Here is a 26924-nt window from a genome sequence, read left to right on the forward strand (position 1 = left end):
TCAGGGTATATGCCCAGTAGTGGGATTGCTGGGTCATATGGTAGTTCTATTTTTAGTTTTTTAAGGAACCTCCATACTGTTCTCCATAGTGACTCTATCAATTTACATGCCCACCAACAGTGCAAGAGGGTTCCCTCTTCTCCACACACTCTCCAGCATTTATTGTTTGTAGATTTTTAGATGATGGCCATTCTGACTGGTGTGAGATGATATCTCATTGTCGTTTTGATTTGCATTTCTCTAATAATTAGTGATGTTGAGCAACTTTTCATGTGCCTCTTGGCCATTTGTATGTCTTCTTTGGAGAAATATCTATTTAGGTCTTCTGCCCATTTTTGGATTGGGTTGTTTGTTTTTTTGATATTGAGCTGCTTGTAAATTTTGGAGATTAATCCTTTGTCAGTTGCTTCATTTGCAAATATTTTCTCCCCTTTTGAGGGTTGTCTTTTCGTCTTGTTTGTGGTTTCCTTCAGGTTTCCTAGTTTAGTAATGTGAATGAGGTTTGCTGTCACCCCCTACTTCTGATAATATTAGTGACTTCCATACTGCACCTTTTATAGTTTTTAATTTTTGTTGTACTTCTGCCACAGCTCCATAGTGAGAGGAGCAGATGATTTCTAGCTATTGTGTGGCTACTTCTTCCCCTGGACCATTTGGGTGTGCTCAGTTACAGCACTGGGTCAGATGTCTTCCAACTAAACAGTGATTCCATTGCTTTTTTCTTTATTCTGTGGATATCTTAGTCACTGGCCTGCAGCAAAGCTGGAATGAAGTCGCAGAGGTACATTTCAACTTGCAAAGCAATCATGAAGGTTGACCTTGCATTTGCATAAGGCAGTTTGTGTTTTCTTAAGGAGTTCTTATCCTCTGCCTAAATGGCTTTACTTGCCTCATGGGAATCAGCTGACTCTTTGTGTGTGATTTCACCCAACCTTTTAAGATACTATTTCTCGTTATTTTCAACTTTGGCATTTTCAGTAAAAAATTAGCATAGATTTTTGCGTAGAAAATATGAGTCTGCTTCCAAGCCTCCTAGTCAGGGACTTTTTGTATCAAAAGTGAAAAGGAAAGAAAAGCTAAAATCCTTATAACATGGCTACTTGGGTGTAGCTAAGAAGCAATCTAGACATCCTGGTTTGCTTGTAAGCATATCATGGGTATATAGTGCCAATCTTAAATTTGAAGACGTTAGCAGTAGCTTTTAAAATCACCACACCCATATAACCCCAACCAATATTGTTACATCATTGAGCAGTGTTATCTGAAAGAATTCAGATAATTCTTTCAATTACTTCTTTTAAAGTTTTTCTCATTAATTTTCTCAAGTTCATGCAACATAATTGAAAGTCATCACCAGATCTTATTTACTTGAGTTAATGACTCTCAAAATGTATAAAATACATAAAAGTCCTAGAAACCTGGACCACCTTTATAAAAAATCTTAGTGAATTCACTTTAAAGTTTGCCAACTTATGCTACCAAGCTGTGGTCCAAAGTAAAGCAACTTAGCTAATAATTCTTGCCTCAACTGTTGAGTTTTATGACTGAGTGGAGTGTTTTTATTGTTCATTTTCTTTCTTTTCCTGTTTGCATAGTTGCTTACTTGTTCTATTTTGCAATTTCCTTTCATTCGTACATAGTTAAGAGAAATAGCTGCAAAAAACAGCCATTTTCTAATAACCCCCTTTTCAATTATTCAGATTTCCTAGAAGAGCATGAGGTAAGACATACATACTACTTGTATTCAATGAGTGTGGGGTGCAACATTATAGAAACAAATGTGAGGATAAAAGGCAAGCAGGGCAGAGAAGGAGAGAAAGTGGTGCATTGCAGAGTTGACAGTTTTACTGGAAAGTTACAGCTGGTTACAAGGGTGATGTATCTACTAGGGGAGAAGAGGAGAAAGGCGTTTATTTGGCTTCTTTCTGTTTCCCATCCATTATTGGTTAAAATTCATCCTAAATGGTGTTAACATTTTCATGTGACGTCATCTGGCCCTTCCAAACAGCCTTCAGGGAAGCCAGATCCCATACGAATACAGCAACCATGGCTGGCTAGCAAACAGGTATGAGCGAGCAGATCTCTGTCTGCCGGTACCTTGTGTGTGAAGAGGGTTCTGCATGTCTCATCATCAGAGACAGTAGGAAAGCTCCAGAGTGGGAAGCCAGCAGTGTGCAATATTAGCATTGAGACAAGGCTGAGCTGCCGAATGGTCCAACATCATCACTTGTGATGGACAAGTCAGAGCTCTACGTGCTTTTCTCTGTTGAAGACTGAAGCAACCTTCCTCTATGTGGGGGTCTAAGAATGTCTTCCTTTTTTTTTTTAGCTACTCGAAACACTTTCCTGAGGGTTAGTTTTATATTCTGGAGTAGTTCAAAGCATCCCATTGTGATGCCACTTTTCACCCCTTTTACAGGCACCTCACATTCAGATTTTCCTATCTAATCATTTATCTAAATTCTTCAGTGTACCTTTCTCCCCTCATGTGTTCACAACCACCTTTTTACCTTGCAGAGTCCAAGCAAGAAGTGTCTGGATAGGGTCAAATTGTGTCTTAGTTAGTTTGGCTGGTTTAACAAAATACCAGACTTGGGGGTCTTATAAACAGAAATTACTTCGTAAAGTTCTGAGACTGGAACTCAGATCATGTTGTCAACATGGCCGGGTTCTAGCGAGGGTCCTCTTCATAGTTGCAGACTGTTGAGTTTCACCTTGTGTTTTCATGTGGCAGAAAGAGATTGATCTATATCTCTGACCTCTTCTTAAAAGAGCACCTACAAATAACATCATAATGGGAATTAGATTGTAACATATGAAGTTTAGGGAGACACAAACATTGTAACAAATACTCAGTTCGAACTAATTGATCTTTTCAGTTATCCCCACATGCAAAAGTCTAAAAATGGAAATGGTACTGTATTTTTACAAAGTGCTTACCAAATATGTGAAAGGCTTATGATTCAAACCTCATTAGAACTTCATAGTATGTATTTCCAGTTAAAATCACTTTTGCTTTTATTGAAGAACTGACTAAAAAGAATTCATTATTATAGAAAACATGAATAATAGAATATTTCCCTATCCTCCTTTTACCTCCCCCCCAACCTAGAGTCAAAGTCTAAGCAAGTCTTACACCTTGCTGTATCAAGGAGAATGGAATTTATTTCCAGTTTTACCTGTAGCAGACTGAGGAAGCTATTGATATACTAAGCACTGGTCCTTTTGGACTTTCAGACCACAAAGCAAATTTTTAAGAAAGATGTCTTTTTGCAGCCAATTAGGTTAGCTTGTTTTTTAACTGACTCCCATGCATCCCATTCTGCTTCTTTGGTGTGTTCTGATGATTGATAGGAGGAGAGTTGATCGGAGCGGCAATCACAGGCGCTCTCAAGGTGTCCCTTTCAGAGAATGCTGTTAGTCCTTTTACTGAGCAAATCCTCTTACGTCTTTGAAGAAAGAAGGCGGTTCTCTCTGCCTGTTGAGCAAGTTCAATTTAAAACCTTGTGGGGAGATTTCACAGCATGCAAGCAGAAACAGTTTTATTGCCTCTATTTTCAGAATCTCTTTCCAAATTACAATAATATGCCTGAGAAGAATATGAGAAAAGCAATCTTTGGGGGCTAAAACATTTTACCTTTTAAACCCAAAATATAAGTAAAGGAATCACTTGGCTTATAAGAGTTTATTTTCCAATTTTCCTCTCATAACTTACCCCCTGTGGAAGTAGATGAATTTTCATTTCCCCAAAAAAGATTCTTAAAAGATACTGGAAAACTAAGTTATTGTATTAATGTGCACTTAAAATATATAACTTATTATTCATCATGCTTAAGAAAAGCTTTATTTAGTTTCATAATCCCCTAAGACGTTTTCCTTCACATTCCTGGGGGAAATGAAAGCATTTATATTTTGACCGACATGATTGGGGATTATTGGTGATGCACCGTATTGTTTTTTACATAGCATAACTTATTTTTAGTTACATGTTTCTTACTGTACAATTAAATTTTGTTGCTTTTAATATTTACCATGAGAGGTGGACCTGGAAATTACAGTTGGATAAATCTTTGTAGAACTCAAAAATTATTATAGAAAATTTACAGCTGAAATAGGCAACATCGTAGATAACTACCTTTGGATATTTTGCAATTGCTGCATTGATTTAATACATCAGCTTATTTTATGCATAATCTATTCCCTGAGCAGAGTTCTTTGAGGATTCTGAAAAATGTTTACATATACTGATAAATTTAGGCAGGGGGAAATCAGGTACTAATGTATCTGGCTGTGAGAGCAGTTGCTAAGTAGATATTTCTTTTGTCAGTACAGTCTATAGTACTTGCTAGGGTTGCAAGACTGTGGCATGAGGATAAAAGTCTGTATTTAGAGCTCTGGCCAATTCTCTGCTATTTTACTACTAAGACTTCAGTGACTCACTCTTCTCTTTCATGTATAGTAGATGAAATGAAATTTTTGCCTGATTAAGTACTTGCCCTTACTTTTCAGAAAAATAAAAATAGGCATATTACCAATGCCAAAAGAAAAACCATTGATACCTTAGCAAGAATGTGAAAGTAGATCGTTTTCGCCTTTTTGAAGAAAAAAGGAAAACTTAAAATAAAAAGAATACTATTATAATTGTGTTTTATCAGACATGAAAACATTTTTTTAAATGCATTAATTTTTAAGCACTTATCCAGAGCTGAGTCACTAACAACTTCAGATCTCTGGGACGTATTTTAAATTCTGAAGTAAGATGGGAAAACCATCTCTAGGCAACTAAAACAGTCATCATAGCCAGAAACTTTATTAGAAGGAGGAGGCCTAATAACTCAGAGCCGAATATCTACATACATACATCCATATTTTAAAGTAAGAAGATTGGGTTTTTTGTTCCTCAGCTCACTGCCTATTAGAAACACCACTACGAGGGACCTGGCATCACTAGAGGCAAGTGCAATGATACAAGGAGAGGCAGAAACCTGAGCAAATGCTATCAAGAGAGGAGGAAAAAAATGTTTCAGGTAAGATGAGACCATGTAGCACAGGCACCCTGAGTGCAGCATTGAATTGTGTCACAGAAAGAGGAAAGTGCATAATAGTAAAAACTTTTTTTAAAAAAAAAGATTATTTATCTTGGAAAATTCACTTTTTAAGTACACTATTCTGACAATACCCACCAATTTTTCCAGTAGTAAATAATATCTTTTAAATTCTTTTAGCATATAAAATCTTGTCCATCTAGGAGATCCTATTTCAAACCCTCCAGGTTAGCAAAAAGTTTGAAAATTACCAAGTGTTTTGGCAATGTAGTGTAATGCCAAGTCATAAAGTGCTGATGGGAGTCCTGAAAAACAAGAATAAGCTAGTAAACTTGAATGTATGTCTATAGTAGCAATTACAGCTTCCTGTAGAGGAAAAAAAATCACTGGTATGTACTAGGGCATATGGAAAATAATATTCTTAGCAACACAGCTGTAACTGAAAAAGTGGAGAAAAATAAATGGCTATCAAAATTAATGATTAATAAATTATAGTACATTCACTCAATAGCACAATTTAAAGCAGTGAAAATAAACTAGAGCTATATGTAAAAAACATGTATATATCTTAAATAATATTGAACAGAAAAATAAGCTTGTAGAAGATTAACTACACTATGGTTACATTTTTATAAAGTTCAATGCAAGCTGAACAAAATAGTATGATGGGGTTAGTGCTTTGGCAAAATATATCCACTTTTCCCTTGAACAATGTGGCTCTGTACTGTGTGGCTCTGCCTATATGCAGCTTTTTTTCAGTAGTAACTACTACAGTGCTACACATTCAGCAGATACAGACCACAGATACAGAGGGTGGGCACCCCTAACCCGCGCACTGTTCAAGGGTCAACTATAGCTGCAACACACTCTGTGAGAAGAGACCTCATTTCACTATATGGGAAGTTTACTCCAAGTGAAATCTCAGACATGGTTTTTCAGGTGAGTTTTTGTTTTGTATCTGAAAAAGCTTTGTTTCACTCAAACATTTTTAGTGATGGGAGTTTCTCTATTCTACTGTTAGTTGATAATGAAAGGTTGGCTATTATATTCAATACTTTATATGTTCGAGAACTTTATATAGCTAATATGTTTGTAAATGAATGGAGTTTGAAGATATTGGACAGATTCATAGAAGAGTCAGTAGCAGGTTAGGCAGATACTATGAACAATTACTTAAGATGCAGTAAATCCAGTTTCTTATAAGATGTACCTGACCTTCTAGTATAATAGATTCCCTAATCATACTCATAGCTCTGGTATTGGACTTACAGTCTCCATATGGGGGTGCATCGACCAGTGGAATCAGTAGACACTAAGAGAGTTATTAGAGAGGGAGGCAAATTGTATTTTAAAAATAAAGTTAAATATTAAAATCTTTTAGGTTTCATATATAGGTTAACAATGATGTCTTCCCTTAATCTATAGATGAGATTTTCCTATGTCTAATAATGTAGCTCAAGGTGATTCACATAAATTGGAGAATAGTCTCTTTCTTGGGTAGATGATGAGGTTAAAGTAATAAATGTAACAAGAAGCCTGTTTCAAACTTCAAAATTGTCAAGAAGATTCTTTAGCAGTCTATGATTAATGATGAAACTGAAGTCATCGTGGTTAGGGAAATTTTCAAAAGTTCAGCCCCAAGGATATAAGGAAAAACTTTACTCTTTATTTCATTTGGGACATCTGAAATTCAGCACAACAATGTGTGCTTTAGAATGTTTTCACTAAATTTGATAAATGTTCGTCAGGTGATTCTGAAGTTTCTGCTTAGTAGTAAAAGTTAAAACATCAAATACCTAACTAGTCACATGCCTTGGTCAGCATCTAGTGCTGGAAAACAGAAATTCCTAAAATAAAAAGTGTATTGAATATATTTGAGAACAATGTATTTAAAACAATGTATTCAGTTTGCTATACAGTGGCTTAAAAATAGATTTTCAAAACTCGTCTTAGATTGTTTGCCATAGACTGTTTTTAGTAAAGAAACTTACCCATTTCTGGTACTTAACGTCCTGTGAAAAAAATAAGTTATTGACAATAAATGTTTTCCATAACAAAATATTATAAGGTAACAACTTGCAAATGTCATTATCAATGTTGGAACTGTTTTATCTTGTGATTTTAAAAAGAATTTAATGTAAGTTTCCAGCTATAGCTATATGCCTGAAATGCAGTCCTTACATCATTCAGAGAAACATTTCAGAAACAGACATGAAAACCCCCAGTGAACAAAATACTATCATCAATGTGGTTAGTTTTATAAAAACAGGACCTTCAATAGTAAAAATTTTTATTATGTAATGACATGGGTAATGGCTTTGAGACTTTTGTTATGTTAAAAAGGTTACCTGGGTATTAGGGTAAAGAATGTAAAAATAATTGGCAGAGTTAAATTGAACATTTTCTTTTCACCAAGCCAGGGGTTTTACAGGAGTTGACATTTTCTGTGATGTAGCTGTCAGTCATGTGTTACCTAGCAGATTGTTCTAAATATAAAAGCATAACAATTTGCCCCTTTAAAATATAGCTTTTTTTGAAGAGGAAATACATTTATGTGGTTCAAAATGCAAGAATAAAAAGTAGTGTAGAGTGAGTGAATAGCCTCCTTTCTCTAGCCAGTCTCTGGCATATTCTTCCAGACTTTATATAAGAAAATGCATTTTTATCTCCCCCTCTCTCTTTTCACACAGAATTTAGCATATTATACATACAAGTCAAAACTTAAATAACACTAGTCTTGGAGGTCTTTCTATATCATTACATACCATACATCATCATTCTTATTTTTAAAATAGCTGTTTGAGATTTTTTATATGGATTTCCCACAATTAATTTACAAGTCCCATTTGTGGTAGGCTGTGTTCAGCAATATCCATTTCCTGACCTTTGAGATCACACTTCTCTATCACTTTCCAGCCACGTCTTGTTTTGACCAATGAAACATGAGTAGCAGTGACATGTCTCTTACAGTACAAACTTTAAGGGACAGTGAATATTTTGTCATGTTCTCTCTTTTCTTACCCTTCCCTCTCCTTCTTCTTAACCAGACAATGAAACCAGTACAATTCCTTTTTCAACCTGGAAAAGGGTACTCTTTCCATGTGTACTCCAGAAGGAGTACAGTAATTAGGACCCGTGCTAAACACCGCTAAAATCCACAAGGCGTATGTTTTCATTTGTTACCATATCATGATTGATATGAAAAATGATACCAGAATTAGTGTGCTACCATAACATAGACCTATGTGTCATCGTCATCCTGGTTAGGAAATAAGTTGCAAGAAAAAAATTTTTAAGTAAGTTGGAAGGATGGAGGTCTACATTAAGCTTTGGAGAACCAGTGATAAAACTGTAGTCTGCAGTAACTTGCAAGTTAGTAACATCCTTTATAGTTTGGTGAAAAGGTTGTAAAACAGAATACTGGTAGTGTGGGTTGTCTACTGTTAACTATACTTGAAGAAGAAATAAATAAGCCCAGAGCAGAAATTGGCAGTTTGAAAGGAAAAATGAAAAGGAAGAAGACAGTCCTGAAAGTTAGGACTTGAGGCTTGTAAGAGGAAATTGTGTCTTGATTTCTAACTGTAAAAGGTAAAATTAAGAGAAAAAGCCTGTGAAATCAGCCTTGTAGCAAAGATCATATAAAACATATGGACCATAAAATAAGAGCTAAAACATTTGAACAGGTTAAGTGGCCGGCAATACATTTTTTTGTTGGAAAGATGGTTTAGTGAAAAAAAGACTAAGGATGTGATTTTCTTTAAAATATAACTCTGATAGCTCAAGGTATCTGCAATTAAGTATACATAGAGGGGAATGTCCTGGGAAGAATCTGACTGTGGCTATTTGTATGTACCTAATGATGATTGAAATCAAATAAATAAGAGGTCAATAAATTATTTCAGAGTTATACTATGAAGAGAAACACTAACCTGGACTGAAGTAGACTGTTGTGCTTCTCTTTGTGGGCAGAAAATGGGCTGAGAAAGCTTTGCACCACTTAAAAAGTTATGTTGTCACATGTCTTCTTCAGTTGTAGCCTAGGAAGATAATGGAAAAAGAATTACCTCCCAGAGGGTGGACTCAAGGACCATGGATCGCTGTGGACTGGGAATTACTCTTAGGTTAGGAAGACAAATCAGAGGCTTATTCTCCACTTTCTTCTGCATTTGGCCGGCGTGAATTGGCCTTGCTAAATGTGAGTAATTGCTGCATGTTTCTCAGTATTTCTCCGTCTGAATAGAGGTGTTCATAGCAGGTATGCTGTCCTTGTTTCACTACTCTGGGTCTGGCAGAGGGTGTGCCAGAATGACTGTCTGAGACCTAGGGCTTGAAGATCAAAGCAGTAAATGGACGGGGTGTTTGGGTAGTTTCCCTGGGGAGGAGGTGAGTGTGTAAGTGAGAGAGGGAGGAAACCAAAGATTTGCTGATCTGAAGATTGTGGTCAGTCCTATTAGTTCACTAATATTCAGTTTCCTACCATAGAAGAGAATTATGTTCAAATTACTACTCTCATTGGCCAAAATTGGCCATGTGCCTTGCTTTTACCAAAATAAATAAATAAATAGAATTGATACGGTCAGCATTTTTATAGCATAGGGCAGACTTTGACATTTTCTTTTCCATCACTGCAGCCCTCAGTGTTTCCGGACAGTTCCTGTTCCATAAGCTTCTAGTAGGTGAATAAATTCTCTAAGCAGAGCCCATGTAAAGACCCTCACTAAGCATGGAGGATGAAATAAATAAAAGTTTCCTGTTTTAAACCATTACAATTGTGGTGTTGTCTGTTGAACCTAACATCGCCTATTCTGATACATAAGTTTTCTCCTGTTGCTCTAACAAATACAATTGCAGTGACTTTCGAAAATGTGCAAGGGGACCTGAAGTTTAAATTCTCAAAAGTAAACATTTTGAAAATGAGCAAAAAATGTATGTGAGAGAAACATCCTTTGGAGAAAGCATTTTTTAAAATGGTATTTAAAATTTTTTTATCTGTATTGGCTTCAGAATCACATACATATTATCAAAAACCTTTTCTATAAAATTATAAGTGTAGACACTTAGAATTTTTCTAACAGATTAAAATCTTCCATGCAGAGTTTCAGTGGGTTTTGAATCTAATTTAAAAATCTAACATCTGATTGAAAAAACTACTAACTTATGTAAGGAAAGGTATACATTTACAAAGGAAATTACGGTACTAAAGGAGGAACATCATATGATCATACTGCTAGATGTATACATAGTATTTGATAAAGTTCAGCACTCAGTAGTAGAGAAAACAACTAGGACCATAAGGTAGTTTTCTTAATCTGAGAGATGGTATCTATAAAAAATATTTGGCAGAGTTTATTCTTAAGTGTGAAATACTAAAAACTTTCTACTTGAGATTAGGAATAAGAGGATGTCAGCTTAGCTTACGACATTTCTATTAAACATTGTACTGAAGGTCTTACCCAGTGCTGTAAGTCAGGAAAAAGAAGAGTTAGAGACAGATCTGCCTTTTTTTTTTTTTTTTTTTTTTGCCGCACGTGAGCCTCTCACTGTTGTGGCCTCTCCCATTGTGGAGCACAGGCTCCGGACGCGCAGGCTCAGCGGCCATGGCTCACGGGCCCAGCCGCTCCGCGGCATGTGGGATCTTCCCTGACCGGGGCACGAACCCGTGTCCCCTGCATCGGCAGGCGGACTCTCAACCACTGCGCCACCAGGGAAGCCCCTGCCATTTTTAATAGTTGACATGACTGTGATTAGAGAAAATCCAAAAGAATGAATAAATGACTTAATCAGCAAATTTAGCATGATCACTGGATATAAGATCAGTATATAAAATCAATTGCATGTCTATATATCAGCAACAGACGACTAGACATGATATTTTTAAAAGTTTTCAACTATGTAGGGAAAATGTTACCATTTTATAAACCAGCAAACTTCTAGGAATAGATCTAATTTTTCAACAGCCGCCACTACAAAACTGCCACAAGTGCTACTACTCTATACGAAAAAGAGTGGCATACCATTGACAAAAAAATATTAAAGTAGGCCTAAGTGTAGAAATTTATGATGTTTACTGATTGAAAGATTCAGTACTATAAAGATAGCAGTCCTACATAAATTGATATATAGCTTTACTGTCATCCCAATAAAATGTCTACCTATTTTGCGTTTTCGGAAATTAACAAGTTCATTTTAAAATTTATATGAAATGCAAAGGAGAATCATTTAAGTAACAGAAGATGAATTTGGTCTGTGCTGTTATTCTCACACTCACTAGAAAGCGCTTTTCCTCCTCTGACAAAATGAGGGAAAATCCAATTTCCTTTGGCACCACAGTTTGTCAAAATACTTTTACCTCCCCCCTGCCGCCTGCCCCCCGCCCCCGTTCTCTGTTGACAGTCTCTGCAGTTACCTTAATGTAATGCTAAGAAACCACTTTTTTTTTTTGGCCTAGGGACCTTTAGTTGCTTCAAAACTTAGTCTAGGGAGCATAGGTAGCTGAATTGAAGCTTGCTTAAAGTTTCGCCACATCATTAAAGACTACGTATTAAATAAAGACCTCCTTGATCCAACAGACAAAAGAACCTGCTTAGAGTTGTACCTTTAACAAAATAATTTTTTTTTTTTTTTTTTTTTTGTGGTACGCAGGCCTCTCACTGTTGTGGCCTCTCCCGTTGCGGAGCACAGGCTCCGGACGCGCAGGCTCAGCGGCCGTGGCTCATGGGCCCAGCCGCTCCGCGGCATGTGGGATCTTCCCGGACCGGGACACGAACCCATGTCCCCTGCATCGGCAGGCGGACTCTCAACCACTGCGCCACCAGGGAAGCCCTAACAAAATAATTTTTAATAAAACTAATACATCTCAGCAAGACCAACTAATTGCTATCTCTGCTTCCAGAATCCAAATGGCAATAAACAAAATTCACAAAAAGCCTGGCGTTCAATATTATATTCATATCCAGATGACTCTTTCTTACTCTGAGGAGTGCCTTTCCCAGTAATTTTCTATCCCATCAAACTCCTGGTCTCAGCTTAAGGTAAATTTCTGGGAGCTTTCACAGCCTTCTCATTCTGAGTTAGGTGCTTCTCCTCTGTGTAATCTTGGGACCCTGCTTATTTATGTCTCGTGGATCATTGTAACCATTGTGTTATAGAAATTTTAAACTCAATACATTTGTATTCAGTTCAGCTGAGCTTCAGAATAAAAGAGACCCCAATGTCTCAAAACCAATACAATGTCTCAAAAACAATAGAGGTTTACTGATCACTCAAGTTAACAGTTCAAGGAAAGTATGTCTAGTTCTCAGGTATCTCTCATCCATGAACTGAGGCACCATCTGCTTTCTCTAGGACAGCACAGTCACTTGCATTCAGTGGCAGGAGAAGATAAAACAAGAAATATGCACAGGGGAATTTTTTATCCAGGTCTGGAAGTGGTACACATCACTGCAGTTATATTCTCTTGCATAGAGCTCAGTTACGTGGTTCATTTAACTACTGGGGACTCTGGGAAATGTAGACAGGGTATGTGGCTAGCCCATATTAGAAACCTCTGACAAAAGGTTCAAACCAAATTCATTGTTTCCTGACACCTCTTCCCTTTACTATCCTCCTAATGTGTTTGATTATATCTCCCTCCATTCATTCTCTAAATGTATAAAATGTAGAATCTTTATTTTACTCTATTTGATTATGGAGTCAAAGGAAGACCATTCGGCTCTTTGAGGGTGCTGTCTCAACAATATACAAATGGACCTCTCTACACTGAAGTGCATTGTTTTAAACCATTACCCTAGTGTAGATAACAATATCTCTTACATAATCATTTTGAAAGTCAAACTTGTCTTACCACCACTAGTGCTTCTTTATTAAGCAACCTTTCCAGAATCTAAGCAAGGAGTTTTCAAACTTTATAAATCTGCTATGATATTCTCTTAACTGAGTCTCCATTATGAGTTCTGTTTTTAGGGGTTCCCATTTCCTAGGGATTGAAATTAAACCCCAATATGGTGTTCAATGACTTTCATAATCAGAATCTGCTATCTCCAACAGCGTTCCCCCTTCTCCTTACCCGCTGTACTTCAGACACAGGATACTATTTCCTGCCCTTGAATAAAACATGCAATTTTCGGTCTCTGAATCTTTCCTTCCTCTGCCAAAAACAGCCTTTTCCCTTACCCCTTCTCTCATTTTCCTTCTCTGCCTTGATATAGCTAACCTTAAGGTATAACTCAAATGTTACATATTTTGCAAGGCTTCTCTTTCTTAATATCCATAATCTCAATCACTTTTTCCTTTTTGCTCCCACAGGAAATGTTTACAGTTGTTTTACACCATTTATCACTGTGGACTTGCACTGTAGTTACTTGTGAATGTGTGTCTCTTTACCTTCACCCAGGATTGACTGAGATTCTTGATATAGACTGAGATTCTTCATAGTAGTTATAGCATCTTATCCGCCTCTGTGTCTCTGGTGTATGTACACAAATTAAATACTTGTGGGATTGAATTGTAATAATCCGGGTACTCGTTTATCAATGTTTTAAGAAAAAACAAAAAGCCGAAAATCCCTTATGTGTTTTTCCTTGATTCTTACGAAGAGAGCTTCAAAATACTTCTTAGGAATTAAGAGAACATTTTGTGAACAAATATAAAAATCCAGGTATGAAAACAGAAAATTTATTATTTAAATGAATCTTTTCAAATAGCATTAATCAAGTGTTGTAAGTGGATATTGCTTATATACTGCTATAAAGCCATATGACCAAGCCACACGGGCTTCACTAAGAATACACAATGAGTATTTTAAAATTCTATGTTAGATATACTTCAGGCTGTGAGTGATCTATATACCAAGAATACATTTTCTATGGTTATGGAAGGAGGGAGAAGAACCTACTAGAAAATATATGGATGAATACAAATTTGCTTTTGATGGGCTTATGCAAGAAAAACAGCTAAGGCAGTTTATCAGTGACTGACAAGTACTTTGCAAGTCAGAAGACTATTTTTTGATGCCAGAATTAGAGATCAGAACCACCTTCGTTCAATGGAGAATGCCACCTTTTGCCTTTTTCCAGACCCTCTCAGTTGCTGTACACAGACTGACCTAACTAATCTCTACCTTAATCAAGGAGTATATACAAAAGAGCTCCAGCTTTACCAGATGGTTAAGTATAGAATACATCTACTGCCAAAGATCTGTTGTCCCGTGTATAATAGTGTGAGCTTTGAACAACCACGTGACCCCTGGGGATCAAACTGGTACCACCCTCTGCCCCACTGCCTCGGCCTGGGGTTCTTCCTCCATGACTCTGCCTGGTACTACAGTTGTCTGCTGTAGCTGAAGCCTTACCTAGAACTTCAGCTCTATTGTTTGCAGCTGACACTTTAACACTGTCTGAAACCCTGTCTTCTGGGTGACGAATTATTTTCTATATCCTCAATACTAACTAGGATCTTACAGTGATGAGCTTTCCAACTCAAACCTGTTTTTCCCTGTTACCTGCTTTCTGGGCTCTTTGCCTGTGATCCAGATTTTGGCTTGGACTTCAACTTCTGACTTGATCAAATCAGAGAAGGCTTTGTCTCTTAAGTCACTAACAATTGGATAGCATGACTCTCTCTTCCTATCCTGTTTTCTAAAGAGCTAATCCTACAAATGGGTCCATTTCCCCAGCTTGCTCTTTTATCTTCTCTGCCTGCTTCTGCCCAAGTTGAGAAGATCTCCGTCTGTTTTTGATCCAGTTTTGGCCTATGAAAATGGTTACTACAGAACATTGCGATTTTTGTTTACAGCAGCTACTGTTCTATCTGCAAATGGACATAATTTGTCCCTTGATTCCTCTGAGGCCAGTGACCCAAGGGTTTGTGCATAATCACACTGCATTTTGCAAGTCTCTACACAGCATAGGTAGACATACGTATTAGCTTTCATTCCTGTTTCTATAGCAGAGGTGAGCTTGTCTGTTATTCTTCTCTGACGTTTCATGTCTTATTAAGCTTGTAGCTACTATCTTTTCTCCCCCTTCCTCATTCCTTCTCCACACAGTCAGGGTAAGGGTACTAAGGCAGCTGGCACAAAGGAAATATCACAGTAGTTAAGAGGGCAGACTATGACATTTTGTCATTGAATTTTTTAAAAACTAGCTGTGTTTCCTTAGGCAAGTCATCTACCCTCTCAACCTCAGTTATTTCCCTTATCTGTAAATTGGAAAGAATAATATATTTTATTCTGTTGTGAAAATTTTAAAACAGACTCAGTGTAAAGAGCCTGTTATAATACTCAGCATATTAAGGCTTAGTGGATGTTAGCTATGATTACGGTAAGCATTTAAAATGTTTGTTAAATAAATGAGACTAAATAAGAAATCATTAGACTAGGAAAACAATTAAAGGGAAATTATTGTCTATGGAATACAAATTAAGAGTAAGACTACTTGTGCAAATAAAATCCAGGAGGATATTTTGATGTAATGATACTTGAAGGGGGAAGAAAAGTTATCAGGAAAACATTTTATTATTTAATTGTTTCTGTTAGCAAGACATTAGAAACCTAACTAAAACAAAAATGTATAGGAGAAAGTTTCAGTAGTGTGAGATATAGTCTAGTTGGTAAATTAAAGGTAATTACAGAAGTGATGTCAGCATCATGGTTCCTCTTTTTAGTTCGCCCTTTTCAATAAAAAGTTAGACATTTATTCATGAACAAAAGTGCCTTTGTGGGAGCTGTGGCATCCAGCACCATATGCCAAGGGACGTAAGAGGAGTCTCACCCATCTGTGTATCCAGCAAGAGGTAGACAGACTTTAGTATGGACTATGGAACCAGAAGAGAAGCAAACTTGCCCCAGCACCTTTTGCCACAGTTGGGAAAAAGCCTGAAGAGTGCTGACCCGAGCAGATATCCACAGACACGAGAGACATTTCAGAAGTCCAGCCTTCCTGACTTCCTGAAGGGGTATTCTAGCATGCCATTGGTGCAGTGAAGTTGGTAAGAACAACTTCAACAGTGCTGCCCCCACCCAAGGCAAGCCTGCACAATGCTGAACTGTCAGGTGGTGGTGACCTGTCCCTCAGGGGAAAAGGAGAGCAGTGAGTGAGTGTCCAACTACCCCAGTGATACAGAACCCAGCTGGAGAAAACTTTCTCTCCAGCAGCACTCAGAGTCCTGAGGACAGGACCTTCATGACTGAGAAGAGGGAGGAAATCAGGAAACAGGGAAATAAGAATAACAAAGGGCATTACAGGAAAACAGACCATGATGCATGTGCTCAGCAGGAAGTCCACCCATGAGTATTGGGGAGTACCACACATGTACACACAGCAGGAGCACTCCCTACGGGAGTCAGCAATCACCCCCAGTACCCTATCCACACCTCCTCCCACTCTGCAGCCAGCTCCTGAGTGCAGTAATGAGATGAGATCAAGCTCCAGTAGACAGAATATGCTCAGATAAACTAGGAAAAAAGAGAGAAGACTCAAATTATGTCACAAATGAAAAAGGAGACATTACAGCTGATACTACAGAATTACAAAAGATCATGAGAGACTACTATAAACCATATTATGTCAACAAATTGAATAACTTAAAAAGAAATAGATTCCTAGAAACACACAACCTACCAAAATTGGGAAGAAACAGAAAATGTGAGTAGACCAATAATGAGTAAGGGGATTGAATCAGTAATCAAAATGCTCCCAACACAGACGAGCCCCAGACCAGATGGTTTCAATGGTGAATTCTATCAAATTTTTGAAGAATAATTACAGCCAATCCTTCTCAAACTCCTCTACACTTCCAAACTTATTTTACAAGGCCAGGATTACTCTTTTACTAAAGCCAGATAAGGACACTACAAAAAAAGAAAACTATAGACCAATATCCCTGATGAACATAGATGTAAAAATTCTCAGCAAAATATTAGCAAACCAAATTCAACAGCACATTACAAAGGGTCATTCACCAGGATCAAGTGGGATTTATCCCAAGGATGGCTCATCACATACAAATCAATAAATGTGACACACCACAATAATAAAATGCAAGACAAAAATCATATGATCATCTCAATTGATGCATCTCAGAATACAACATCCTTTCCTAATAAAAAACTTTCAACAAACTGGGCATAAGGAGAACATAATTCATCATAATGAATGCCATATATGACCTACCCAAAGCTAAAATAGTACTCAGTGGTGAAGAACTGAAAGCTTTTTCTTTAAGATGAGGAACAAGACAGGGTATGCATTCTCACGCTCATATTCATCACAATACTGATAGTCCTAACTATAGCAATTAAGCAAGGCAAAGAAAATAAAGTGCATTCAAACTGGAATGAAAGAAGTAACATTCTCTTTATTTGCAGATAATATGATCTGCAATGATCTGAACTCCCCAAAGACTCCACCAAATAACTGTTGGAACTAATCAATGAATTTAGCAATGTTGCAAGATACAATGTCAACATACAGAAATCATCTGCATTTCCATATGCTAAAAGAGAACTTCTGAAAAAGAATTAGAGAAAACCGCCCCATTCACTATAGCATCAAAAACAATAAAATAACGAGGAGTAAATGTAACCAAGAAAGTGAAAGATCTATACACTGAAAACTATGAGACTTTGATGAAGAAATTAAAGAAGACACAAATGAAAAGATATCCTTTGTTCACGGGTTGGAAGAATATTGTTAAAATGTACATACTATCCAAAGCCATCTATGGATCTAGTGCAATCCCTTTCAAATTTCCAACAGCATTGCAAGGATCACAATTTTTTAAAAAAGAATCCTATAATATTTAAGGAACCACAAAAGACACTGAATACCCAAAGAAATCCTTAAAAAGAAGAACACAGAAGGAGGTATCACACGTTCTGATTTCAAAATATACTACAAAGCTATAGTAATCAAAGCAGTATGGTACTGACATAAAAATAGACACATAAACCAGTGGAACAGAATTGAGAGCCCAAAAATAACCCACACACACATTTACAGTCAACTAATATTTGACAAGAAAGCCAACAACACTCAATTGGGAAAATAATAATCTCTTTAATAAATGGTGCTGGGAAAACTGGACAGCTACATGCAGAAAAATGAAATTGGACTGGATCTTACACTCTCACAAAAATGAAGTCAAAATATATTGAAGGTTTTAACATAAGACCTGTTACCATAAATGTACTAGAAGAATTCATAGGGAAAAATCTCCTTGATATTGATCTTGGCAATGATTTTTTAGATATGACACCAAAACTATAAGCAGCAAAAGCAAAAATCAACAAGTAGGAATACATCAAACTAAAAAGCTTCTGCACAGCAAAATAAACAACCAAAAAGGCAACCTATGCAATGGGAGAAAATATTTGCAAACTATATATTGGATAAGGGGCTAATACCTAAAATATACAAGGAATCTATACAACTGAATTTAAAAAAGCCAAACAATTGAATTGAAAAAGAGCAGAAGAGTTAGGCATTTTTCCATTGATGACATCCAAATGGTTAACAGCTACATGAAGAGATGCTCAATGTTACTAATAATTGTGGAAATATAAATCAAAACCACAGTGAGATATTACAGTGAGGTATCACCACACACCTTTTAGAATGGCTATCAAGAAGACAAGAGATAACCAGTGTTGGTGAGGATGTGGAGAAAAGGGAAGACTTGTACACTCTTGGTAGGAATGTAATTTGGTTCAAGCACTATGGAAAATATGGAGGTTCCTCAAAAAATTAAAAATAGAACTACCATATGATCCAGCAACTGTACTTCACAGTATATACTGAAAGGAAATGAAAACAGATATTGAAGAGATATATGCACTCCCATGTTTATTGCAGCATTATTCACAATAGCTAAGATATGGAAACAGCCTGAGTGTCCATCAATGGATGAATGGATAAAGAAAATGTGGTATACACACACACACAATTAAATATTATTCAGCCATGAGAAAGAATAACATCCTGCCATTTGCACCATGAATGGAACTTGAATACATTATGCCAAGTGAGATAAGTCAGACACACAAAACCAAAAACTCACTTATGTATGGAATCTGAAAAAGCCAAACTCATGAAAACAGAGTAGAAATGTGGTTACCAGGTGCTCGGGGGTGGGAGAATTGCGATATTGTTTAAGGTACAAATTTGCAACCAATGGATAAATAAGTCCTGGAGACCTAATGCACAGCATAGTTATTACAGATAATAATATTGTATTGCAAGTTGCTAAGAGACTAGATCTTAATTACTCCCACCACAACAAAGAAATGACAATTATGTGATGTGATAGAGGTGTTAACTAACACTAAGGTGGTAATCATCTTGCAATATATAAATGTATCAAATCAACACGTTGTACACCTTAAACTTACAGGATGTAATACATCAATTTTGTCTCAATTAAAAAAACACAAAACGTTTAAAAAAGTAACAAATGATACAAGCACGATGTATTCTAGACCAGCCTGCTTAATATAAATTTCTGTGCTGACAAAAATGTTCTTGGTCTGCAAGACCTGCAATGCTAGCCAAGAAGTACACCCCAATGTTCACAGCAGCATTATGTACAAGAGCCAAGATATGGAAGCAATCTAAGTGTCCAACAATACATGAATGGATAAAGAAGACGTGGTGGCAATCTAAGTGTCCAACAATGCATGAATGGATAAAGAAGACGTGGTGTACATATATATATATATATATGTGTGTGTGTGTATATAATGAAATATTCCTCGGTCATAAAAAACAATCAAATTCTGCCATTTGCAACAACATGTATCCCTGACCTTCACCATTAGCAATTACAAATTCTATCCTGTCTGTAAATGCTGAATTATTTGTGTTTCCACCAGCTAGCCTTAGACCTATTTCTTTTTTATTTCCTCCTCTACTGCTTTATTTCTACCATGACATTTGGAACTTCTTACCACGCTCTTCACCTAAGTAATTGATATCTATATTCTGTTAATCTGTAGGAATTAAAGCTACACTTAGAATATTCTTAGAATGATCTATTAATACACAATTATTTTATTACATTCTTAATCATATTAGTGTAGTAAAAGGGTTCTTTATCTCCAAAGACTTTATTTCTTTAGTGCATCAATAGTTTATGAAACAGATTCTAACAGAAGGATTTTCTTAAATTTGTCAAAATTGGGAGTTAACAAAGTACTTCAATTCTGTGTTGTAGCACAGAGCCTTTACACTTGTCATTGAAAATTCCATTTGATTTCTCACAGGAGCGTTGTGTTGATACTTAGATTGTATCAACAGGATTGAAAATGTTTGATCTATAATGCATATTTGGTTTATGACATTTCTCTAATTCATTTATTTTTCCATTAAATATTTTTTTTCCTCTAGCCTTCTTCCTTTTTTTCAAAGGACTGTGTTCTTTTGACTTTTCAATCATTTATAAACTTTTCATATCTCTTGGTTCAGAGTGTTAGAGTTCATTTTTATTTCACAACTCTGTATAGTTCTAATTCTTCTGAAAACAACTAAAAGTAAAATCTAATTAGATAAAAAGAAATTGGCAGTTGCAATAAAGTATCTGTTCAGATTTGCCGTAACTCTTTTTAATATCAAGTTCATGAACTGAGTTTTCAGTGAGTTCATCATGAATATAAAAAATTTACTCTTTTTGACTTCCGGTTAAAAAATCAAACTATATGCATTCCTATGTCTTTTCAATTTTTTAAAAGAGAGAACATGGTTTTCTTAATGTATTATGTCTGGAGAGCTGCATATATTTTTCTTTTTTCTTCTAGTTTTATTGAGATATAATTGACATACAGCACTGTATAAGTTTAAGGTATACAGCATAATGATTTGACTTAATACATCATGAAATGATTACCACAGTTTAGCGAAATCCATCATTTCAAAATAGATACAAAATTAAAGAAATAGAAAAAAATTTTTCTTGTGATGAGAACTCTCAGGATTTACTCTCAACAACTTTCATATGTAACTCACAGCAGTGTTAATTGTATTTATCATGTTGTGCATTACATCCCTAATACTTATTTATCTTATAATTGGGAGTTTGTACCTTTGTACTGCCTTCATCCAGTTCGCCCTCTCCCCACCCGCCAACTCTAGTAGCCACAAATCTGATCTTTTTCTATGACTTTGTTTTTGAAGTATAATTGAAATACACTATGTCAGTTCCTGGTACACTACATAGTGATTCTATATTTCTGTGCATTTCAAAATGATTATCATGTTAAGTCTAGTCACCATGGCATACATTTCTCTAAAGAACTTAAATACTGACCCAATCCAGAGAGAGACAGATTTATTCAGCCTGTACTGCATAACCCTGTCTATTTAGTCTGATCTATGGTTTTTAAAATAGTATTTTAGCAAAACATATTAGCAGATCACATTTTGCCACATTCAGTATTTTCTTAATAGCTCTGAAATGATTGGTTGTTTCAAGTTTATTCATTGGTTAGTGTACCCATATGATTATGCATACATCCATCCTTGCTTCTCTCCAAACTCACATGCACTTGGATAGTAGTGTATCCCAGGAAAGCCTGTCTTTCTGGGAAGTTATCATGCTCATCTAATTATACAGAAGTTTATCCATGAGGTTTCAACTTAGTGAAATCAGTGAGAACATATGGAAACAAATATGTTTGGTTCTTCATGACTGATTTATACCTGCATCATGTATTAATTAACAAGGAAATTTTACATCATACTAGAAACCTAGGTATAAAGCCTGTATGAGGTAAGTGATTCTATTTTTTATCTGTAAGAATTATTTTCTCTGTAAATATAATATTGGAAGATACTTTGTGAGGGCATCTCACAGAAAAATAATTTTATAAGTTACAAATGCAACAAATATGCAAAACTTCTGTGAAACAGCAATGAATGTGTAAGTATTCAAGTCATGGTTCTTCTTATTACAGGGTAATATTACAATACTTTCATCAAGACACAAAAGAAGTTGGTTGCAGGAAAAAATGGCAATATACAAGAACCCAGCTTCCCCATCGCCCCACAAAGATCAATGACTGGACAGCTATTCACAAACAAAAAAGACTCTGGAAGACCACTTAGGAAATTTTAGCAACACCATGGAACAAAAAAAAACCAGAATAATCACTCAAGAAGAGAAGGAATAAACTTCATTTCACCTGTATCATCACATCCCCCAAGTCAGCATTGTTCAGTGCCAAAAAGGAATTTCCTAGCTAGAAAGAGTTTCTCTCACCAGGAAAAGCAGCATGGTGTGAACAACCAGCCTCTCCAAGCACTGTGCAAAGGTCCTATTTTGAGTTTACTCCACCCAGACTGGCAAAGCTGAGATATATAGAGTCAGCAAGGAATGAGGAAGAAAAGCAGAGACCACTATTAGCAGTCACACATGGGCATGTTTGTGGTTCACAGAGACTTTGCAGACAAACACAGCAGCTTCCACCACTGACAAAGTCACCAGGTAGTACAATCACTGAGAACCTCCCTCAGATCTACAAGTTGTCACCCCAACAGGTGTTTGCATTTGCTAACACTAACCACCTCAATCCCTCTCTGCCCTTCCAGCTGTGCACCTGCATGGCCCAGTGTGGCCCCCATCACCAGCCTCCATGGCAGCTTGCACACCACAGAAGAACACACCAACATCCAGGGCCCCTGCTCATGGGTCTCGATCACACTTGGTGCTTGCTGGCACCACTGAGTCCACCTCTAGACAGCCTCTCCAGCTGTGCACCTGCACATTCCCAGCCAAACCCCTGTCACTGGCCTCCACTGCAGTGTGTATGCTCAGAGGGGGACTGTGAGGCTGCCTGTGAGTGCACTGATCCCAGGGTCCATGCAATTGCTTGCAGGCCCAGAGCAGGCCCTTCCTTCTGTTATGGCTGGCACCACTGTGCCAACCTATAACTGGCCCCTCCATATGTGCATCAGCATGCCCAGCTGCCTGACCCCTATCACCAGCCTCCACTGCATTGCACACACCCCAGTGTAGAATACACAGCCATAGGAGAGAACCCTGACAGCCAGGGCCTTGACAGCTGCAAGTGAGCCCATAGTTGGCTTTGGCCTTGCTACCTGCCTTGACCCCCATCACTATCAGTGTGTCTGCACCTGGCCTCTGCCACCATATAGGCACCTGCAGCTAGTCACCACAGCTGATGATGTGAAAACCACTGGCTCTAGACACCACTGCTGCCTGCCCTGGTTGTTAGCTACTGGAATAGGAGGTGCCCCTTAAGACCCTAACACCCTTTGTAGCCACTGTGGACCCACCACCCACCACAGTACTCACCAAGGAGAACACAATTGTTGATACTGTGAACCCCAGTGGCCTCAGAGACATAATATCCTGCCCAGACTAGGTGCTGCCATGTGCCCCTGAACTTGACACCCTATACAAGCAGACCCAGGGTCACAGCATGATGTAGTGTGCTCTTATTCACAGGTGAATGCTTCCCTTATCAAAATCAGTCCATAAAGTCTGGAAGAGGTGGCTGCTTCTTCAAATATGCAGACATCTGCATAAGGCTACAGGGATCACAAAGAATCAGGGAAACATATCTCTACAAAAGGAATATAGCAAACTTCTAGTAACTGACCCCAAAGAAATGGAGATCAAAGAACTCAAAATAATTGTTCTACATATGCTGAAAGAGCTACAAGAGAACACACACAATTAACATCAGGATTACAAACATGAATAAAATAGAAAGTCAACAAGGAGAGAGGAAAAAACATTAAAGAACCGAATAGAAACTTCAGAGGTGAAGAATACAATGACTGAACTGAAGAATTCAATAGAGAACTTCATTAGCCATCTTCAACAGGCAGAAGAGAGAATCAGTGAGCAAGAAGGCATACTGAAATGATCCAATCTGAGGAGAAAAAAAGAAAAAAGAATGAAAAGGAATGAAAAAAGCCTATGAGAATTAAGGAGAGGCCACCAAATTGATAATGTATGCATTATTGGAGTCCCAGAAGGAAAAGAGTAAGAGAAAAAGTAGAAAGCTTATTAAAGAAATAATGGCTGAGAACTTCCCAAACCTGGGGAGAGGTTTGGACATCTAAGTTTATGAACTGAAAGGTCACCTCAAAATTTCAATCCATAAAGTTCTTCTCCAAGACATATAATAATAAAACTGTCTAAAACTAAAGACAAAGAAAGAATTTTACAATCTCTAAGAGAAACAAAAGATTTTTTTCATACCAGGGCACCCAATAAGGTTATCAGTAGGTTCCTCAGACTTTGTAGGCCAGGAGAGAATGGGATGATATATTCAAAGTACTAGAAAAAAGAAACTGCCAACCAAAAATACTTTACCCATTAAAGCTGTCCTTCAGAATTACAGGAGGAATAAAAACTTTCCCTAACAAACAAAAGCTGAGGGAACTCATCACTACTAAACCTGACTTACCAAAAAAAAAATGTTGAAAAGAGTTTTCAAGCTGAAGCAAAAGATCTCTAACTAGTAACCTGAAAACATACAATACTGGTAAAGATAAGCATACAGTCAGATTCAGAATATCCTAACTGTAATATGGTGACATGCTAACTTTAGAATAAAGGTCAAAGGACAAAAGTATTAAAAGTAGCTATAGCATGAACAATTTGCTAATGGATACACAATTAAAAAGATATAAATGGTGACAGCAAATCATAAAAGAGGGGCCTAAAGAAACAGAGGGTTTTTTTGTGATTAAAGTTAAATTATTATTATTAACCTAAAATAGGCCTCTGTGTAGGGTGTGTGTGTGTGTGTGTGTGTGTGTGTGTGTAGTTTTTTATATAAGCCTCATGGAAACCACAAAGCAAAATCTACAATAGATAAACGAAAGGTAAATAGAAGGGGATCAAAGCATACCACCATGTAAAATTATCACTTTACAAAGATAGCCAGCAAAAAAAGAAGAAAAAAGGAAGTACAAAACAGCCATAAAACAATGAGTAAGGTGGCATTTGTAAGAACAAAAATCAACAACAAAAAAAACAAAACAAAAAACAGGGCCAAACTATATGCTGCCTACTAGACTTCACTTCAGCTTTAAGTACATGTATAGGCTCAAAGTGAAGGAATGGAAACATATTCCATGCAAATGGACACCAAAACAAAGCAAGGTAGCTATATAAGACAAATAGGTTTCAAGCAAAAATGATAACAAGGGATAAAGAAGGTAATTATGTAATGATAAAGGAGTCAATTCATCAAGAAGGTATAACAATTGTAAATATATATGCACCAAACATCAGAGGCTTAAATATATTAAGCATATACTAACATCTGAAGAGAAAAGTAGTAACCAATGACGTAGGAGTAAGGGACTCCAGATACCACAATTTTAGCAATGGATAGATAATGCAGGAAAAAAAAAATCTACATGGACATTGGATTTGAACCATACATTAGGTCAAATGAACTTAACCAACAATTTTAGAACATTTCACCCAATAATAACAGCATACACATTCTTCTCAACTGCACATGGAATACTATACAGGATAAATCACAAGATAGGTCAGAAAACTTCTTAGCAAATAAAGAAGATTGAAATCATACTAAGTGTCTTTTCTGACCACAATGGTATGAAACTGGAAATCAATAACAGGAGGAAAGCTGGAAAATTCACAAGTGTGTAAAGATTTAACAACATGCTCCTGAACAACCAATGGGTCAAAGAAAGCCAAAAGGAAATCAAGAAACATCTTGAAACAAATGAAAATGGAAGCACAACCTATCAAAACCTATAGTAAGCTACAAAAGAAATTCTAAGAGAAAAGTTTATTGAGATAAACACTATGTTAATAAACAAGTAAGATCTCAAACAACCTCAGTTTATATCACAAGGAACCAGAACAAGAAGAACAAACCAAGCCCAAACTTGGTAGAAGGAAGAAAATAACAAAGATCAGAAGAGAAATAAAATAGAAGCCAGAAAAATAATAGAAAGTACTAAGGAAATTGAGAGCTGGTTTTTGAAAAAAAACAAAATTGATAAATCTATAGCTAGATTAAGAAAAAAAGAGAGAAAACTCAAAATCAGAAGTGAAAGAGGAGACATTACAAATGATACTACAGAAATACAATAGATCATGAGAGGCTACTGTGAATATATACACACCAACAAAGTGTAGAAACTAGAAGAAATGGATACATTCCTAGAAGCATATAATCTACTAAGGTTGAGTAATAAAGAAACATAAAACCTGAACAGACCAATTACTAATAAGGAGATTGAATCAGTAATCAAAAATCTCTCAACACAGAAAAGCCTCAGTCCAGATGGTTTCACTGGTAAGTTTAATCAAACATTTAAAGAAGAATTAACACTGATACTTCTCAAAATCATCCAAAAAATGGAAGCGGAGAAACCATTTTCAAACTCATTTTACCAGGTCAGCATTATCCTGATACCAAAACTAGATATGGATACTACAAGAAAAGAAAACCACAGACCAATATCCTTGATGAATAGAGATACAAAAATTCTCAACAAAATATTAACACACCACATTGAACAGGATCATTCACCATGACCAAGTGGGATTTGCCCCTGGGATGCAAGGATGGTTTAACATACACATATCAATAAGTGTAATATATCACATTAAAAGAAGAGAAATAAAAAATCATATGATCCTATCAATAATCCAAAGAAAGCATTTGACAAAACAGAACATTCTTTCGTGATAAAAACACTCAATGAGTTGGTTTTAAAAGGAACATACCTTATCAAAATAAAGGCCATATATAACAAACCCACAACCAACAACATACTTAATGGTGAAATGTTGAAAGCTTTTCCTTTAAGATCAGGAAAAAGACTAGGGTGACCATTCTTACCATTTCTATTCAACACAGCATTGAAAGTC

General features: G+C 36.6%; 2 long non-coding RNA genes across 2 annotated transcripts in view; one reads left to right on the plus strand and one right to left on the minus strand.

The window, feature by feature from the left end:
* Nucleotides 1-332: 332 nt before the first annotated feature.
* Nucleotides 333-26924, minus strand: part of LOC137229089 (uncharacterized) — a 236600-nt gene continuing 210008 nt past the window's right edge. Inside the window, exons 3-5 of the long non-coding RNA XR_010945527.1 lie at nucleotides 8975-9082; nucleotides 3180-3478; nucleotides 333-2777 (exon numbers count right to left, since the gene is read on the minus strand). This is a non-coding gene — a long non-coding RNA (uncharacterized lncRNA). The remainder of the gene's footprint in view (nucleotides 2778-3179; nucleotides 3479-8974; nucleotides 9083-26924) is intronic.
* On the plus strand, nucleotides 4848-9808 carry LOC137229090 (uncharacterized). Its single transcript, XR_010945528.1, has 3 exons — nucleotides 4848-5027; nucleotides 9076-9240; nucleotides 9677-9808. It is a non-coding gene; the product is annotated as an uncharacterized lncRNA (long non-coding RNA).

Source organism: Pseudorca crassidens, chromosome 8 (genome assembly GCF_039906515.1).
Source record: "Pseudorca crassidens isolate mPseCra1 chromosome 8, mPseCra1.hap1, whole genome shotgun sequence".
Lineage (NCBI taxonomy): Eukaryota > Metazoa > Chordata > Mammalia > Artiodactyla > Delphinidae > Pseudorca > Pseudorca crassidens.